The sequence below is a fragment of the Dermacentor albipictus genome, chromosome 10, assembly GCF_038994185.2.
Source record: "Dermacentor albipictus isolate Rhodes 1998 colony chromosome 10, USDA_Dalb.pri_finalv2, whole genome shotgun sequence".
Classification (NCBI taxonomy): domain Eukaryota; kingdom Metazoa; phylum Arthropoda; class Arachnida; order Ixodida; family Ixodidae; genus Dermacentor; species Dermacentor albipictus.
Window position 1 is genome coordinate 44,969,649 of NC_091830.1, and position 12,723 is coordinate 44,982,371.

The 12,723-nt window shown below is 45.8% G+C and overlaps 1 long non-coding RNA gene across 1 annotated transcript; it reads left to right on the forward strand.

The window, feature by feature from the left end:
• The first annotated feature begins 2,387 nt into the window (after window positions 1-2,387).
• On the forward strand, window positions 2,388-9,459 carry LOC139050377 (uncharacterized). The gene is made up of 3 exons (XR_011508853.1): window positions 2,388-3,400; window positions 4,954-5,191; window positions 7,849-9,459. It is a non-coding gene; the product is annotated as an uncharacterized lncRNA (long non-coding RNA).
• Window positions 9,460-12,723: the final 3,264 nt, after the last annotated feature.

Consider the following 12,723-nt stretch of genomic DNA (forward strand, 5'->3'; position numbering starts at 1 on the left):
GTTCGTGCGTTAGTGGACATTGGTGCCTTAAGTGTATGTCAATGTCCAGCATGCAAAATCCAGCAGGTCAAAATCCTTCTGTATGTCACATTTGCATACAGTACCACAGTGCACAAAACAGCCCGAGCCATTCTGCCTTGCTTAGTTTCACTGTATAAAGTGCGCTGAACTCTATGCCTCCATATGACAAGGACGATGAAATTAGAAGGCGACCAACTGTGGTGTGCTTACCCGCCATTGCAACTTGCTCTTGCTGATGTCGCTGAGAATTGGTTCTGGACCACTTTTTGCCCGAAGCTTCACGACCCACTTGAATCAGCCTTGTGACATGTGTGCACACAATGTATCTGTCCTTTATGCATGGGCACTTGGCCGTTGCATCTATCGCACAGCATGTTCTACAGCCATAATTGACAATATAGCAAACACTGTTCAAAAAGGTACTGCCACGTAGTGGCTGCAGCCATTCACAAAGACCTCAAACGGCAGCTGGAAAAGGGGCGTATGGGCTGACACCACTAGACATAGCGCACCTGCAGTTGGTGGCGTGTGGACTGATGTCAACTGGCACAACTGAATGGCTAATGGCGGGGGCCTTTTCAATAGCAACAGATTTCAGTGTCGTTACTGTTGCACTATGGGTAGGCCACGTATACATAGGTCTGTCAAAAAGTAGTTTGGGCACAAACAACGGCAGAGGGAAAGGAGATGGCAGTACCATCAGCAGCAGTATGCTGCTAAACTGGCTAACGTCAGCTGGGGTGGTGGTACTTGCCTAACGTCGGCTGTACTTGTCTAATGTCGGCAACAGTTTCGCTGTACATCAACTTTCACAGGATGGAATGGAGGCAGATTTTTTTTAATGCATATGCATTTCTATGCCTACCTAACGAGGAAACCCATCAGTCTGTCACGTAAGACGATCGCTTTCAAGATAGGGCTCACAGCAGCCTGTCATTGGCCTTCATGCTGCCCCTCGTTTCATTTCAACATCAACTTCAATCGTCAATCAATCATTCAGTCGTGCTTTTTAATAATTGTAACAACGTCTCATTATTTCGCATTGTTGGCGGCGCCTCCAGGACACCAAAGCTAGAACCCGGACGTGTATTTACAATTGCTAGTAGGTACAGCGGACGTTTCCAAAGGAAATGTGGGGACATTCACTCCTTGAGTATATGACTGCCTAGGCACTACGGAGGAGTTTCTTAGTGCGTGTCGTATGCGTTTGTCCCTAGGCGTGCCGGCAGAGTCCCGGGGCACGGTAGTGCTGAACTTTAGCGTCGCAAGTTGGTGGCTGGATGTAGTTATATTTATTAAATCGTGTTTTTTACTAATTTAAACAACGTATCATTATTTCGCATTATTGGCGGCACCTCCAAGACACCAAAGCGGCAACGGAGGCATCAAAGCTGGAATCAGGACTGGTCCGTGGGTTGGGGCTCGCCGAGGCATGCGCGCGCCAGGTGTGTATAGTCGGCTGTTTTATTTTTGTGCGAATGCCCCTTGGCAAGCTTCTGCCTCTGCGGCCCCAACCCACGGGTCGCCCTGCTTCCAGCTTTGATTCCCCCTATACCCCTTGGATGCCCTGGAGATTTATCCTGCGCCGCCTGCTTTATTATAACCTCATGGTGCTCGTGAGGCCTCCGTTTGGCGGTTACATGTTCCCTCCTGGAGCAGTGCTTGTAAATAATCTAATCAATCGCCGCGACGAAAAAAGCGACCCGCGACTTATACATCAGTCAGAACCTTAATTGCTCCTTCAGACACAGCGATCACCAAATGGGACGTCCGTGCCTACTGCCTCGCCGCGTGGGTAGCCAGCGGCAGAGCGTAAACAAACTGGACTACACTCCGCAATGTCGGCATGTCTAGCGGGGAAACGCATACAAGACGCCCCAAGAAACCTCTTCCGTAGCACCTAGGCAGTCGCATATTCAAGGAGCAAAAGCCCCCAGGGAGGTATTCTGTAGGAATCCACCTAGTGGACTGTCCATTTCGGCCACTGCTGATTGGCTGGAGACGCTCGTCTCCTCCTCGCTCATACAGCTGCATCCAATCAGCAGCGGCCGAAATGGACAGTCCACCACAGAATACCTCACCAAACTTTCGCGCCTGCGCAGAAACGTCGAGCGCCGCCAGACACGGCACGCCTGCCTGCGCAATGCCGGACAAACGCCTACAACGCGCGCTAAGAAATCTCATCCGTAGTGCCTAGGCAGAGTCAAATATTGAAAGCGAAAGCACCCAGATTTTTTTTCTCGCGCCTGCGCACAAACGGCTGTCGATCCCTCAAATGAAAGTCTCGTCGTGCGGGCGGCCCATGACGGCGCAGCGGTCGAGCACTGGGCTTGGGCGTAAATAGAAACACGCCCCCGGCCGCACTAGTCACGGCCGTAAAAAGGTTTGCCACTTTATGTGCGGCATGTGCAGTTTGGTGCGCTGCACCCCTTCATACCAGAATACAAGTGTCAAAATTACGTGTTTCGCGTACCACTACCAAAGTCATGAACTCGTCGAATACCGTAACTGCAAGCCGGAGCCGATCGGTGCAACGCACCAAGAACGCACACACGCTCGACGGTCCGTTGGTGGCACTGACCAGAAAGGACTCTGCACTGACCACGGTGTAACAGCATGTAGGAGTATTCTGACACCGTGGCACTGACGGAAACGAGTCGGCGCCGCACCCGTAAAGTTGGCTTCGCAGCGGCGCAGTTCAAATTTGACGTCTGTTTTCTACCACGTGATAGCGGTTGGCGAATAGCGGTGCGAGCGGCGCCAACTTTGCTCCCTAGCAAAGGAGGCATTGTCCCTAGTGGGGCTGCTCGCATTGTCTCTCGCGCTTTCATTCAAAAAGCGGACCAGCGGACTGCAGGCTAAACAAGGATATGTAAGGACCATAGTGACGGTGAACACAAGGTGTTATTGCTACGGTGCTGTCATATAGGTGTTCTGTGGCGTTATATAAACAAACGCAGGCGCTAACACTGCCAACGCCACCAGAAAGAAAATGGGGCCAAAGCGTGTACTCAGTGCGGAGGAGATAGAAGCTCGGAAGAAACGTCGAGCGGAGCAGGCACGTCGTCGTTATGCAGCGAAGTGTGGCTCCGAACGCGAGCTTCTGTTGGCTCGAAAACGCGAAGCACAGCGGCGTCGAATGGAGTGTGCTTCAGAACGCGAGCGTCGGTTGGCTCGAAAGCGTGAAGCGGCGCGGCGTCGAATGGAGTGCCCCACAGAACACGAGCGTGTGTTGGCTCAAAGGCGTGAAGCGAAACGGCGTCGAGTGGCGATGATGAGCCCCGAGGAACGTAGTGAACGTTTAGCCCATAAACGCGAACTACAGAGGCGTCGATCCGATGCAGCGAGACAGCAGCGTATCTGGGCCGCATTCCCTTCGGTGTGTAGTATGTTTTTGGCTGGACATACATGCAGTGGTGGATCGCCAATGCGGCTGTGTTACTCCGGAGCGCTGGAGTGTGTTCCTCCTAAAAGCTTCGGCCTGTGTTTTGGCCTTGTCTTAACCGATTCCTACGACGCGTGGAATCCGCATAAATTTTTTATCCGCGTCTATTAGTGATCAATTACGTCATTTCTTTCTTTCTTGGATACATGTAATAACTAAACTTTGAGAGTCTGTTGGAATAATTTTACCTACACGATCTGATTTTTGGCCATTCCCCATGTACTACAGTTTTTGAGGCGAGCACCACCAGTCTTCAAAGTGCAGTGGCATAGTCAGTTTATTTCGGGGGACGTTCTCTGCCAACAACTACCACTCCCTTCCTCCTTCGCTCTCTCTCTCTCTCTGTGTATATATAGATATATATATATGTGTGTGTGTGTGTGTCCATCCATCCTGCCCTTCCCACCCTTTATACATCACCCCACTCTCCTTAAAATTCTTTTCCGTTGTTCCTTCAACTCAACATTCACTCTTCAACATTCACCGAGTTTTTTTAACAATGCGGCAGCCACTAACATTATTATGTTTCTGTTTCCGCATGGACATCAAAGCCATTCACCTACCTGCCCTCCAACCTATTTGCTGTGGTGGTTTCTTAGCTTCCCTGGTCGAGCACCTCCGTACTTGATATATATTGCCATGTGCAATCAGCTTCATGTGGGTGTTTCTTTCTTGTCCTGTGTTCTGCCCTGTTTTGAATTCTTAGCAGAGTGTACAAACTAGCCTAACAGCAAGCTCTTCTCAAGTTTATTAACATAATGAAAGTCAGATAGAAGGGAAAGAAAAAAAGGGGGGTAGGGGTGCGTATTATGCATACCCTGGACAAGCAAGTTGCGTTAGTTTGGGAATGCTTCCGTGCAGTGTGGTCGACAATTCGGTCAAGTACCAGAAATGAGAAGAAGCTCTTCGACGACACGAAGGCCTGGTAGGAAGCTGCAATGCTCCCAAGTTTTATGCACATGCTAGTCCCATCCTTATCTGCGTTTGGAGTTTTTAGAATTGATCCCCCCTAAGCAGTTGTTAACATCACCTGGAATTAAGTAGAGGTGCACCATGAGTGTGGCCATAATGTTGTGTGTACAGGAGAGGAGATCGCCCCCATGACCCTTTTCCCCTCGTACTGCCTCTAGCCCTCGCCTTGCTTTCATGTTTAAAGTTTCCCTTTCATCCATGTCACTCTTTCGAAACCGACCTCCTGAAGCTTTCTGTTTCATGGGGAAAGAGTACGAGCAGTTCATCAGAACATTTCGGGGGGGAGAGGGGGGTGCGTAGAGCAGCCTGCCCCCTTGGCTACGCCAATGACAAAGTGCAACACATGGCTAACCACATTCATATGCCAAGCATGCCTAGCATTTGTAAGCAATCATTTGTGGTCACGTAAATCATTGCAAACCTTTCATGCCCTGTGTTACTGTATCTGCAAGATGTTGCAGTACAAGTCGGCCACTCTCTTATTGCCCACATGGATTTGGTTCTTGTCTGTCCAGGTATCTGTGTACTGCAGCACACACAGAACTCCGCCCGTTGAGTCTACAACAGCTGTGCAGACAGAGGCCACAGAGTGCATCAGTGGTAGAATGGATGTTGCAGTTGGGACAACAATCGTTTACAGGGGTGTGTGCCAGTCCACCCAGACACTGCCTGCTGCACAGAGGGTGCACAAATGGGCAGATACCACAGACCTTGATGTCCATGACAATGGCCCTTATGTGCAAGGAATTTCAGGTGAATGTAAAATTTTTCTCTCAGTGCTTAATCTGTCTATTCATGAGCTACTAACAGTAACAAGATGCCAAAATTTCCCTATGTTGGCATTCAGCATTACCAAAGGTCTTAATCCTGGTGTTAGCCAAAGCATTGTGGATAACTATGCCAGCGTGTCGGGACAATTGCAAGTGTGGGGCCAGGATTTTATGTGTGTGGGAAGGAGGAATGCACCTAATTAATGCTAAATCCATGCTGGTAGGAGTGATGGGATGAAAAGGGGGGGGGGAAGAACTGGGAGACACGGTCACTTCCTCTTTCGCCTTTTCTACTTTAGAGCCGCCCTTGCACAGCAGGAACAACAGAAGGTACTGCAATATGGCATAGCCCCATTAAATTTACTAATACCGCTCTTTTGCAGGGTGTAGTAAAAAGAACTTTTTGTTGCAAAAGACAGATGAGGGACACCCTTAAATATCAAACTCTCTGTGCCTTTATTTAAGAGGTTTTTCTGGGCACCTTTGATTCCTCTCCCAAGCCCCAGTGTTACCATGGGCCATATTCTTAAACGATCCGCTTCGGCAGTACTATCGCCTTGACAATAGTCCCGTTCAATAAATCAACTGGCTACTTACCCATGACAACAGCATCCACTACCAACATGCGCTCTCGAACGCATGACAGCGCATGAGACAGCACACCGTGCGAGCGCAGAGCAGCTCAGGTGTGTTGTTTTCTCGTGTAATGACCGCAGTACAGGTCCTGTGTACTGACTACGGTTGCGTACGGCCACCTTAGGTAAAATAAATACAAAAAGGAAGTGTGAAATGTTTTATTTTAATGAATAAGTTGTGCTACAACTCCCGCATTTGCAAAACACATTTTTTGCGATATTATAAAGTGACACACTGTTTCTGCGTCTGTGTGCCAGCCATCTTGCACCACCAGAGCGGCATCGTCTGACTTGTCTCTGCTGCACTTCACCACTGACCGGTGACCACCAACCATGCGAGCAAGATGTTCTTCATGGTGATGCTGCCAAAACTAGTTTCTTGTACGAGGCAACACAATGCAATGGCTGACCAACAGTCAACAAATATTGCTGCGCGAATATGTGCAAACTGCCATGAAAAGATACTATAAACTGCCAACACTCTTGTCTCTGCTGCTCTACATCACCAACCGACCACGAAAAGATGCGGTCATTTACTCAATATATGTCTGGAGCACCCAACATGACTGCGACGTTAAATTGACGTAGACCAGAACTGCTAGATGACGCTATTCATTTTCTGGTTTCGCTAAAACAGCCAATCAGCACGAACGTTGGTGGAGGTGTGGCCATGGTAATATAGTATCACCAAAGTGGATTGTTTCGGAATACAACCCCATGTATGTGTTATGCTTGTCTCGCAGCTATGCACCGAGTTGTTCTATGTTAAGATTTTTGATTCTGAAATGTTCGTGAAGTACATGTCTCACAGCCATATGGGCTGATACCTCACTGTACAGAAAAGTTGGCAGGTATTTTGAAAGAATGCGGCTTAAGTTTACAGCCTGTTAAGTGTCTTTTGAATGCTTGCTTGGGCTGCTGGATGAGTGCTTGTGAGGCCACTGAGCCTCCTCTTTGGTTAGCCTCTATATATGAAGCAGGTGCGATGATTTGAAGCTGTAATTATTTCAGCATAAAAAAATTCACTTAGGTTCCTGGCTGAGATGTGAAACTGTAATGTCCATTTCATAGCTTCTTCCAGACATCTTGAGTACTTGTTCACCAAATGAGTCTTTGTGTCGTCCGAAAGCATTGGATGCCTCTGCACAACCACAGCTTCTGTGACGCCGCAGTAGCCCAGTGGCTATCTCATTGCACTGCAACGTCCGAGGTCTTCAGTTCATTATTGGTCGTGGTGGTGCCCTTTCAATGGAGAGTGAAATGTAAAAACATTCATGTACTTAGATTTAGGTGCATATTAAGGGACTCCAGGAGGTAAAAATTAGTTTGGAGCTCCTCACTGTGGTGTGCCTCCTAATTACAATCCTATGTCATGTGTTTGTCGTGTGAAATCCTACAATTAAATTTAATTAACAGCTTCTGATTATGGATAAGAGTTCTGAACTAACAATGACTATGTACGACAACAGCCAAGCTTTTGGGGTTAACACTTCCTGCAGCTGAGCAGGCATGGTGAGCTCTTGCACATGTGGGTCATAGTTCTGAGTTGATTTTTTGGAACACAGAGGGGAATACAGGCTAACCCTCTCCATGTAAAGCTGCCAGGCCTGTGCAACATGATTAAATGTTTATATTATGTCCATCAGAGAAGAAACTAAGGCCTGTGCTTTGGGTGATGGAATGAAAATTGTTTGATGTGAAGGGACAGCAAAGCATCAATTAGCAAATGGGTGCAGCTGATATTCAAGTTGAGTCTGAAAGGAAGAAGTGAAAAAGGGCAGGTTGTGGTTGGGGCATAGGAGATGTGTGCATGGTTATTGCAGCCGTGTTGAGCAGTTTGAGAGTAGCTGCACTGTATTTCTTCTGCATGAAAGCTCAGTTCAAGGTTGTTCAAACGATTCCTCAGGTTTTATGTATTTTTGAGAGGGCAAGCCAACCAGTGTAACTTGCCTTTAGAACTTACCACATTCCCACACAATTTATTGCTTCTGATCTCCGTTTTTAGGTTCTATAGGAGTGGCCTGGTGATTACAATGGGCAGAGGTCATTGCCTGCTGGACCCACCACAGTCATGCAAGAGCACACTGATACACAGTGCTACCAGAGAGCAGAGAGTGCTATTTATTCCACATGGTGCAAGGGAAACTGCGAAGTGACAGAGGCCGCATTATACACTCTGAACATCTCCAAATGAGTGCAATCTTAAGATCTAGACGATTGCTGCAATGTCTCTTCACTTCTGTAGGTCTCGCTGCCACTTGAATGTGCCACCTTACACAAATTGGTATTATCATCAACATGAAGGGACCATGAAGTCAGCAATGAGATTAGATTTTTACATTACAATGAGAAGTACAGGAGCCTGTTGACCTAATTGTGAAGTTTCAGCGCTCTGCAGTCTCAAATTAATCATAGAAATGCTTATGCATTTAAAGAATTGGCATCACATTCATCCTTTGGAGATGATTGGCAATGTTAATGTGATTAGCAACATAACAATGAGCGTGTGATTGGTGACAAGTTTGATGTGTTATGGTTTATATCATAAAGAGTGGCATACACCCAGCGACATGTATCCACTGACCCAATGTGGCATCAGAGAGATCTATTGAAGACTCAATTTGGCATGAAAGAGGTTCATTGAAGAAAAGCCGACGCCCATGTGTCGCATCCCCAGTGACCCAAGTTGTTGCAACAGTTGGTTTCAAACTTGCCTCCCCATGTGCAGTAGCTCGATACCCATTAGAGCATAGGCTACCCAGTGGTTCAAGTTGGCATGAAAGAGGTTAGCCAAGGACAGGCGTACAGACAGACTTATTGCAAACTGGTTGAAGCTCCCAAAGAGTACTAATCTCATTAAAATGGAAGATGCACTGAAATAAGTCTGTTGTCTTGATAGTTGTTTCCCTTCTGTACAAAGTCACCATTTACCATTTACAAAGTCACCAAAGTCACCCTACCTAGCCTCAGTAGAGTCTATCTTTGGTTGCACTCAAATTGTATCACTGGAATAGAATTTTTGCTTTATCCTGACCGTGGATGCAAAAACAGCTGACCACACCAAGTGCATTTTTGTGTATGTAGTTATATACACCAGCAAACTCCTGAAGGAGTGATTGTACATGCATTTAATTTTTTAAATATTATTTTTACTACAATTCATATGTATATTTATGTGTGTACACTTGCTGGGCAAGTTGCCAAGTCCGAGGAACCTATATAGCATATAAATTCCTCGATGAGCCTGAATAATCAGCCTTTTCCAACAATGTCGCAGATCATATGGCAGTCTTGCTACTGCTGACGCTCTCTCGTGGTTGTTGAGAGCAGGTGAGCCAGTGGCCAATCGTAGCACAGTGGTGGTGATTGGTGATGTTTTTAACTGACCATCATATGGTGGGAGTGTAGGTTATTCAGACAGCAATGAACCAGGGCGTGCTCACCCGCCATTGTAACTCTAACATAGATGACAGTCATCACGGTACATCTATGGGGCCATGAAAGGCTGCTGTTTGCTGGGGGTCATTGGGGTCTTTTGTTTATTGCATCAGCTACTTTTTCAGCGGTGCCACCCGATTTTCATGTGGCAATGACAACTAAAGTCTGGCATACTTCCCTTAAGTCTATTATGGTTTAATTAGCATGCACCTGTCATAGTTCAGTCTTGAACATGGTGTGGGTTATACATATTACGGTAGAAAAGACGTGAAACCACATGAAGAAACAACCAAGCAGGAACGAGTGAGTGGATGCTGTTATGCTCCAGTCGCCACACTGTAAAGGCTGTGATTAGCATGTCATTATGTGGTTGGACAAGGCACCCCCCTCTTGGAACTTGAGTGAGCAAAATTTGCAGGCATATGTGATGACTGCTGACCCTGCATTGGCTGTGGGAGAGCCTCTCTTTACTGCAAGCTGTATCGGTTGTCATCCCGAGTCTGTGGTCACCGTCTGCATCTTCCTGCAGTATACTGCCGGTTCGCTTTGAATTGCTTGGTGCAAGAAGGATTGCAGAAAGACAACGGAAGCTTGGGGTGCTATGCAGTGAAATTGCCCTCAATTATCAACAGACGCTGGTAAAAATCGCATTGTACAAGTAAATGTACAATTCAAGGTAGCAAGGCAAGGTCGCATACTGAAGGCAGTTACGGTGAAATCCTAGTCACATTTCAAATAGCATTATGTGGTTGGACAACTTGAGAGGGAGCACACGGATTTCACTAATCCAGATACACCTGCAGAAGTTGCTACAGGTTCTTCCCATGTGATGGCGCACTGGGGAATCGGTGCACCTAAGCAACGCTCTTCAATTTACGAGGTGGCTTTGCAAGTTGACTGTCCATGTTGCCAATGCAAAGAGATGGGACGCAAACACTGGTTTTGTCCACTATTTGTGGCATCTGCGTCTCCTCTTTGTGCTGTTAACATGAATGAGGTATCACGCAACCAACTAGCCCATTTAACAGCGCCACATAATGTTTGGTATTATCGGAACCATAAATTTGGAATGGCATAATGATGGGCATCAAAATGAGCGCACACCTCTCTAGTTTTCGTTGAATGTAAAAATTCTGTTCTATATACATTTTTTAAATTTATTTTGAGGCATAAAGATTAATAAAAATAAAAGCCTCAGCCCGCACCATATAAATATAGCAGGCAATGTTTTATATACAGAAGACTCCGCTTAAACGAGACTCCGAGACAGAAGTTTGGATTCCATTAATCTGAAGCTTTATTTAAGCAATGAACACAAAAATTGTCAACAATTTATTTGAAAAGTAACCAATTGTTTTGATGTTACATTGCCGAAGAAAAAAAAAAGACTTTACTGTGCTCTGCTTCTAACACTGTACTTTCTTTTGTGTAAGGTTGTGTTCTTGCGCGATAGGATTCTCAAAGGTTCGACGAAGACCTCGCATTCAAAATAGCACTGCAGTCTGTCAGCTGCATCTTTTGCAGTCTGGTTCCAAAAAAGTGGTGCACGCTGTAACAGCAATATCTATATCTTCGTGTCACTAGAACCATGCTCTTCACTGCAAACTTTATGGGTAACATTTTCTACTGTCTCCTCGGAGCAGGTAACAAGGGCATCATCTGAGGCCTCTCATTCCTGGCAATGTGAACCACGGTGGTGTGAACAAAGCAGTAGTGGCAGCGCAACTGGAAGGTTCTACGTGTGCTGCAGTTTTCTCTTCTGCCTCATTAATTTTTACTTGCCCAGTGAAGTACTTAAGATGAAGGCACACTTGCAACTTTCACATTTTTAATTTGCACCAACTTGCCCACAATTGGCTGATAAATTTTTTTCATTATCGATAGCATCACCAGTTGACATGCTTTCGAACTTTTCCTGTTCCGTACACAGAAAGCATACAGGTGGCAGGTCCGGACAAAGTTCCGTTTAGCCGAGGTTCAGAAAAAAATGGGTTCCGTTTGAACCCAGGTTTAGTGGCACCGTACCTATATGCAGCCAACCAAAGTTGATGACCATGTTCCATTTATCCTGCATTTCCGTTTAAGCAAGTTTCGTTTCGCCAATGTCTGCTGCAGTACCCAGAAGGCCCCTAGTACATCTAAAGGATTGCTGTGTCCATTGAGAAAATTGAAGAATGGGCAGTGATCGACGTTGTGCATTTAAAGAAATGCCAATGAGATCCATGCTGAGCTGGTGGCAGTTTATGATCACAATGCCCTAGCTTATGGCACTGCCGCTAAATGGTGCGCATGACTCCGATGGGGTCGAACAGGCCTGGATGACGAAGAATAGTGCGACCGACTGTCACTTGATGGTGAACCCCAAATTGATGCGCAATGGAGGCTCTAGTACTTAGTGAGCAGCGGGTAACTATCGAAGAAATAGTGCAGCAGGTTCATGTGAGTGCAGGTTCAGATTAAGCGCCCACCAGAGTTTCATTGTTTAATCTTGCTTCTTCATGGGAATAATGCAAACTTTAAGAAGTAGTTCTACACTGAACCTTGCACCTTACTGAAGTTGAGCTTAGTTTCAGCACAGACGTGGCCTTAATGGTGGCTAGGCAAGATTGAGGATAATTGTAGAAAAGCAAAAGAACTTCTCTTTGCCTTGACTAAGCCTCTTAGGTCAAAATGTTGGTTTAAGCACCAGACTTTGTTCAACCACTGTTTATATCTGCAACGTATCCTTTTAGAACACGATCGGTAATTGTTTAGTGAAAATTGCTGGTTGCGAGTACAAAAATTTTGTTTAATGTTTTGTGAACAAGCGCCAGTACTAGTTTGCTATATGGTGTTAGAGATTTCAGAATAGTACTTTCATATTTTTGGGCCATTCTTGTGGAGAAGTATCCAGAAAACTCTCTATTCTTGGGTTATGCAAGAATACAACATAATCCTTGATTTATCAGTAAACCATTACCTAGTCCTGAGCAAATGCTGTCTGCATCTGAAGTCATGAGGAGCTAGTGCAGGAACTACAAGCCTATGTCATTTTTCTATTCTTTATGGCTTACTGAGCCTGCACACCTGGTAGGCATGTTTCAGGTAATCAAGTGTAATTTACCGATCCAGTCTAATATAGCATTCCTCATTAGTTCCCCCATGAGGCCCGGAGGCCATTTTGTGCCGCAAATTTTTCCATACTTGCAGACTATGCTATGTCAGTTGGTGGAACATTATAAATACAATTTTTGTCGTGTTTAGAAAGTTTAACAGTGAGCATGGCAATGTCCAATACATTGGACTTAGTGCCTTAATGCGGTCTTTATCGCCTATGTGAAAATGGAGGTCTCTATGATGTGGGCTGCGTAAAAAAAATTGCCAGGCTGCATAAACGAAATTTATTTTACTTTACGTGTATATATATATATATATATATATATATATATATATATATATATAT